Consider the following 7451-nt stretch of genomic DNA (forward strand, 5'->3'; position numbering starts at 1 on the left):
TGTACTGACATCACATAGATGATGTCAGTATATCAGTGACTGTCTGCCTCTGATCCACTTTGAATGTCTGCTTTCGGTCTAGTAAAAACATTCTGATTGGCCGATCAAAATTCATCAGTATGATAAAAGATGATGCTTTCCCTGCTAAGTGCAGAATTTGACTCTAACTTATGTTTGTGATGATCGGTGCTTGTAGCTCTCTAGGTGTGATGAGGACTTAATTAGCTGTTTGTGGATTTGGCTGCTGTGGATTGCATTGTGAATTGCAGCGACAACTCTGGGGCAATGAGCGGGCTAAGTGCAAACCTCTGTTCTCATAATTGCACATCTGTTTCCCGTTGCTTGCTCCTGTAATTGCCTCCTCCTCAGTCATCTCTGTGGAGGCCGACTGCAGGTGACTGCGGGTAAAACGGGACCAGAAACCTGTCTGCTCTCTGATCAGCAGAGACACGCAGGGACAACTGGGATGGATGTTTTGACAGCTTCTCCTGGGCGCGCACACACAAAAACACACACACATACACAGATTATGCATACAGAGTGATTGCCAAGTCTTACACCAGAGCACCACCCAGTGGACAGGGAGATACCTGCAGGTGGAGCTACTGTTCTTAGTGACTCGTGCAAATTTCAACTCAACATTTTCTCTTTTCTGACACACTCACACTTTCTCTGATGGGATGTTGACTGAAGATTTTGCATCGCTAAAAGTACCGCAATAAGGACCTTCAAGTGACAACAAGTTTGAGGATGGATCCATATGTTGTCCTATGTTGCCTGTACTGCTTCCCTTGCCTGCTGAAATCCCTGAACTAACCAGCAGTGCATACTGGGAGACTGTGTTAATGAGGATATGTGTTCTAATTACCCAAGATGAAAGGCTAAAAATGAATCTGGATGGAGGGGTGTGAACCACAAAAACACTCACTTTATAGTGAAGTAGGCCTACTGTATTTTTTGAAACAACTGCTGAGCCATTGTTCCTGCAGCCTAATCATTTTATTTCTCTAATAAAATAAAATAAAATAATCAATGTATGCCGTTTTGTCTAATTCTCCATTCTTGTGTATGCTAGTCCCTTATTCTTGATGGTTTCAAGCAACAGACATAAAAAAAAAAAATCACACACAGCCTGTAAGCATTTCTTTGGAGTAGAATAAATGTCCTTCATGACCAGCTGGACCTTTTTATTTTATTTATTTATTTATGTCTTTTGTTTTTATACTTGCTGCTGTACCATATCATGCACCTGTTTACGTTGGTGTATCCCTGGTAATATACTATAACAGGGATAATGAATGAGTGTGCATTTTCTGTGCACGGTAGTACTAAAAGACACGTCTGCTATTTGGTGTTTTATTTGAAATGTGTCATTTTTTTTATTAATCCAGTTCAACATGGGCTATATTCAAAAATGACCCCACCTCATGTAGTACCACTTTCTACCACAAGGCGGACTATTCGTCAACACAGCGTACACAGTCTATGATCCCCAAGGCTAATGAGAAACAAGGAAGAAACAACTACTAGCATCGCGTCTGTCACAGTGATGTGTGTCCTCTGCTCTGTGCAGAGCTTGATTTTAACATGTGTGTACAGTTTGGAGCTCATACACGTCTGAGTTTCTATGTGGGAAAACCGCTGAATAAATGTCTGGATGGGAAGCAACGAGAAAGGCGAGTAGGCAGAACAAATTAAGCTAACCGGGATGTCGTGCTCAAAGCTAAAAGCTAAAAGCTAAAAACAAACCTCAGAGAGGCCAGTTCGTCCTGAGCCAGTGTTCCTGCCCAGAGTACACCGGACAGCACACGGCGCAGGCTGAGTGAAGAGGTGAGGCCTTTACTGTTATCTTATCGTGTATCTACACTGAGTTAATGATCCTCAGTAAATATAAATATTTGTACCTATAGCACAGAACCTTTACAAAAACACAGCAGGTTACTTACATGGCCTCGGAGGCACACACACAGTGGAAGATGTTACCGGTGTTGTTATTGAGGATGAAGTGAAGCAGGACAAGCAGTGGTATCAAGTGAATGAGACACATAAAAGCTTTGCTGCATGTTACCACACGGTGTCAGTGTGGAGAAATTCAGAATGTGACCGCCATAAGAGGGCTGGGCCTTCTGTGTACATCTCATTCAAAAACATATTTATTCATATAGACAGAGGAATAGAAGATAAAGTCAGCTCAACTCAATTTTAGATGTCTAAAGCAGACAAAACACATTTTATTGATGTTGATATCACATACTTACAATTTGTATGGAGGATAATGCTAAAGATGAACACCTTTACTTTTTAGCCTCTAATGTGTTTTAAACAGTACAGACTGCAGCAGTTTGTAGTCGTGTTCACATTTTAGATGTCTGAGAGGTTAACAACTCCATCAAGTAGTGATTTTTTTTTTTAAATCAGAATTTCTCACATGGATCGTTTTTTTTAATGTTCATCATGAACCAACATCTCAGCAAAAATCAAAGATTAAAGTAAAAATCCAAAAACTCAAAACAGTTCTGGGTATTAGATTTTTCTCTTTTGTCCTCTTCTGTTAAGCTTCTTAGATTTAACTGCTATCTTTGAATATAAAACTGTATACAGTTTGTGTGAACAGTAGATCCAACTATCTCCACCTCTAATAGCTAAAACATGCTGCTCATCACCAAATAACAATAAAAAATATAAAAACTTCACAAATGATCTTATTTTCTGTAAAACCTTTGTATTCTGTTTGTTGTCTTAAACCATAAAAACTCACGTTAATCACAGACCTTCATGCATCTAACCTTAAACACCAGACAGAAGGGTACTGGAAATGCTAATGCATTTCCAGGTCATTGTTTAACGTGTGGCCGAATTAAACCACATGCACAAGCCTCCATGCCCAATACTGAGCTCCCATCTAAAATGCACCAGCCTGAATTTTATGCCAACTGTCTTATTTCCTTGCTAGAAGGCATACTGCTGAGTTTGCACGTCTTATACACCATGTCAGAGGCACACACAGTGCATGGTATTTGATATTTAGTACATTCTCTTTTTAAGTGAGAAGTTTGCTTGATGAGCTTCCTGTGCAGAGAGAGGGGTTGACTCAGCTCAGCACAAGAGCCCATCCTTCTCTCCCTGTCTTTCTCTTTGTTTCATGCCAACACAATATATAGTTTATATGCCTGCTTTTAAAGGCGGTCTCCCTGGCAACCGTGTGACCCCTGCTGTTCCTCAGTAGCAGACCTGATTGATGGGCAATGGGCAGCCATAAAGGGTATCTGCAGGTTCCAGATTAGGCTGGACAAACATGGCCCCCGATTGCTGATCAGCCAAAAGTCTTTTTTATTCTGTCATTTTTTTATACCACAGTTTTGCCAATACAGTATATGTCATCTGACCTTCATACAATATCACATGTGGATTGTTCTGTTAGCTACTTACTATGTTGTGTTTAAAGTATGCATGAAGCAAACAGAACTCAGTCCTCTAAAAAAAAAATCACTTTCCCCTTTACACGCTTGCACACTCCATTTTTATGTTGCTAGAAACTGATTTAACAACTGAGCACCTGAGTGAGACTTAAAAAAAGGAGTTTTTTGGGAGGGGTTGTCACTCTGTTTCTGTCATGTTTTCTACTTTTTCTGCTGGGCCTGTTCTTCTGGGAAAAGCCTTCATCCTCGCTCCGCATGTAGGTCAGTGGCCTTTTGTGTGCAACGATGCGCGCCCACCGACTGTTTGACGTGTCCATACCTCTCTTACAATCCCCAGGTTGTCATGGAAATACACTGGGTGGCAGTGGAGGCCAAGTTACAGTGGAGGGGAGAGCGAGCAGAGGGAGGAGGTCAATTAGCCCGTGCTTCTTTTGTGAGCCTCTGCTTACTGTGGTCTGTTGATGAAGAGAGCTCTGACCAGAGGCGCTTGTTGACTTCAGGCGAAAAGCAGGACAGATTACTCAAATAACCGGGGGGAAAAACCCAAGCACTGTTTTATAACTTAGCAGGGTTGTTAAGGACTGCAAGTCTTTAGTGTGGTCAAAACACACGGGTTAGAGATTAGATTTATGTGGCTTTACTGGCTGTGCTGAACCAGCTACAAAAATACTGAAAAACCCTCTTTTGAATGCTCATCAGTGAGGGGTTTTTCTTTTTTTCCCCCCAACTTCACAGTGATAGGTCAAGTAAAAGAGGCCTACACATACACATAAGTTACACTCAAATATTCTGCTATCATGTCTGTAGTTATGATGAAATAGTACACGTTTACCATGTTTTAACTTGCACCCAGAACACAGCTGAAACTGTGTATTTCCACAGCAAAAACCTTTCTGTTAAATAGTTAAGTAGGTCAGCAGTCTTACCATGTTGTGTTGCTTGGGGATGCACAGGAGAAGGCCTTAGCATCTCTTGCTCTGCACTTCTGTTGACTGCCACCGTTTTTATGACCCAGTTCACTGGATTGTAGTTGACCCATTCCAGTACCTCCCTTGTCTTCACCAGCTGTCAGGTTTACAAGGAATGTGTTACACCACCACCAACTAGTGCTGAGTTTCTTCACTCATTTATTCAGCAGCCTGGGTCTTGTATTGTCCTTAACCCTTTTCAGATGTGAAGTCGCAACTTAAACATTTTTTAAATGCATGTTACATAAATCTTAGCAATGTGAGTCTAGGGTCTAAGGTCTCTCCAGCTTCTAAATGCTCCAATACACCAGCTATCCTCTCTTTTTCTGTGAAGAGAGGGGTAAAAAAAAATAGGTGCCCAAAAGGGCTTAGGGCTGAGAGGTGTAATCACAACACTACCATGGAAAAATCCACCATCTCACTATCTCAAAAACACTTTGGGATCAAACATAACATGTGTAGCTATTATTATAGATCTGGCCTGGCTTAACAACCTCACAGAATGTGGGACTGCATGGCTGTGTGTTAGACACAGTCAGGAGTATCACAGGAGCACCTCAGGCAACTGTTTACCCCCCAGACCTTTGCTTAAAGACTAGGTAGTTAATTTTTTTTTTTAAATGCTCATTTTGGGTGGATTGGTACTAGACATTTGGCAAATTAATCAAGTAGATGTCAAGATACTTTATGTTATAAGATTAAATAGCTTTTGGCAGCACAATAAAATCAAAGGATCTCAAAATCTATCTAAAAAATAAAGTGAGACATAGTCTAACTCCATCACATTGATAAGTAACCCTTGTTGTCAAATCAGAAAGTAGAGGAACTGTTCTGTCAAACAATTGCTCATTTTTCCTCAGATACTGTAGGCCTCAGACATGGCAAAATCAAATCAACAACAGACCTTCAAACTAATAACTGCTTATAACACCCTAACAAAGAAAGAAGGATCTAAGGTCCCCTCACACTGACTAACCTTCTTTTACATTGGCTTTTGACATGGCTGTCTTTCTTTCGAGTACCTTCAGAGGGTCCTTGCGTGAACCTTATTAAAGCTGTTTGAAGCTTTTCAATGTGAAATAAAGTTTTAACTTTATTTATCAAGTCAAAACACATCCCAAAATGCATCACAGATGTTTCTTTGTAACAGGCAGTCACTCACAATTTGAATTTTAGTGAAAAACAAATGACAATAATAGGCATTAATAGGCATTGAACCTTACATCCTTGAACATTGTCTGAAACTAGCTAGCTCTGTTACTGAGTAAAGACCTACTGGTAGCATTAATAAGGTGGTTACATTTTTACATCCTTTACAAAGATGTAAGAAAGTAAATGTGTCTTTGGAGATTTGTGACCTATAGTAGAATAAATGGCCATTTTTTGTGATGTTGATATAAAGATCATGTTTTTAAATCAAATAGTTTTAATGCCACCATCTCTTCAGCAAGGAGTAGTTACCGTACAAAGGGCTTTAGTGACATTTTAAAATGTTGAAGACGAACGTCTGTTTTTTGCATTAACTAAGCTAAAAAAACTTTAACTATTATTTTTCATCCACAACTCACTCTTCAAGAACATCAATCCTTGATTGGACTTTGCAGAAACCATCCAGGATGTGTTGTTCTTCAACCATTTTTCTTCAGCTCAACGCTGTCAAGTAAATGTTTGGTTTTTCACAGCAATGTCTAAACCCTGGCACGACTGAAGTGAAAAGTTGTTGTTCACTAGATGAATAGGCGTCAAGAGATTAGGGCACGAGGGAGAGCAATGTCCAGGAGTCTCAGCATGGCGGAGGCTTTGTGACTGTTGGCCCTTGTCCAGTTTTTCTCACTTGCATGCATACCCTAGATGGAATACTAATGACCAGCTTTGTCTCGGTCAGTCTTTATTTGGATCAGTGGATTCTAAGTATTAAGAATGTGTGACAGTTTGTCTAGACAGGTAACTTATAGTAGACATGATGGTCATATTAATGGGTTAGTCCTATTGTAACTAATTTCACAGGGTCACAGGTGTGAGGAGAACGCGGGAGGAGTAAAAAGGCAAGCAAAATGATGCAAACAGGAAGTCCACAAATAGACCTCATGACACAAGGGAACTTCCTGACCCATAGCTGAACTTGCAGCTTTGTCCCATATTCTGCTAGTGCCTCCAAAGTCCATGAGACACTGGACCCATACTCCAAAATTCTGGCCAAACTTAATCAATCTCCACTCACTCGTGAACGAACAGTGTGTGATTGGTCAAGAAGCTGTCATTTGTAATTTGTGTCTCAACATCAATATCACCATAAGCAATTCCTCATTTGTATGTACACTTTATAAGAATTTCTCTACCAATTGTCGAGCAAGTAAATAGGCATGGCTTAAGTATAAAACTACCAAGTAAAGAGACAAACTTTCCTTTTAGGTAAAGAGTTCTAACTAAAGATTTACAATGCAATTCAATTTTGTCTGTAATCCATTTGATTTAGAATACTAGGTCATACAGCTATTGTTGGACAGCTAGCTGGCAAAGCCTCTCTAATTTAGCAGACATCTTCAGGAGATGAATTGATGTTACCTGCTCTGACAGTATTTTGCTACTGTCCATGGTTTGTGAAGATACACTTGATGTCAGAATGTATGCAAAAGCTTTTCAAGCCCTGTGCACAAAACCACAATTTGAAAGCCTTCCAAAAAATCTGGTCTTTATGGTTTGGTATACACTCATTACATGAGTAGTACTAATCTTTTATTGACTATGAAGAACAGCAATGAAACAGATGTTCCAATTAACTTTAGAGAGTCCTATAGAAGGCATAAATGGAGACGATGTGGTAAAAATGTCCGTCACCCTGCTGCTGTTGATAAACTCTCTGTTCCAAATGCCTGACACTGCTTGCGTAAGTAGGGTTCTTTTAAAAAATGACTCTATTTGCATGACAAAGGCAGATGGCTTCAGGGTGGTAGGAAAGGAGGGGAGTGAGGGAGGAGTGTGGGGTCTGGAAAGAGAAGAAGCCAAGAGACAGACTGAGACCCTTGGACAGATGCACTGGGATCGCTGGCTCTCTCCCAGTCAA

The sequence above is a fragment of the Parambassis ranga genome, chromosome 9 (genome assembly GCF_900634625.1).
Source record: "Parambassis ranga chromosome 9, fParRan2.1, whole genome shotgun sequence".
NCBI classification, from domain to species: Eukaryota; Metazoa; Chordata; class Actinopteri; family Ambassidae; genus Parambassis; species Parambassis ranga.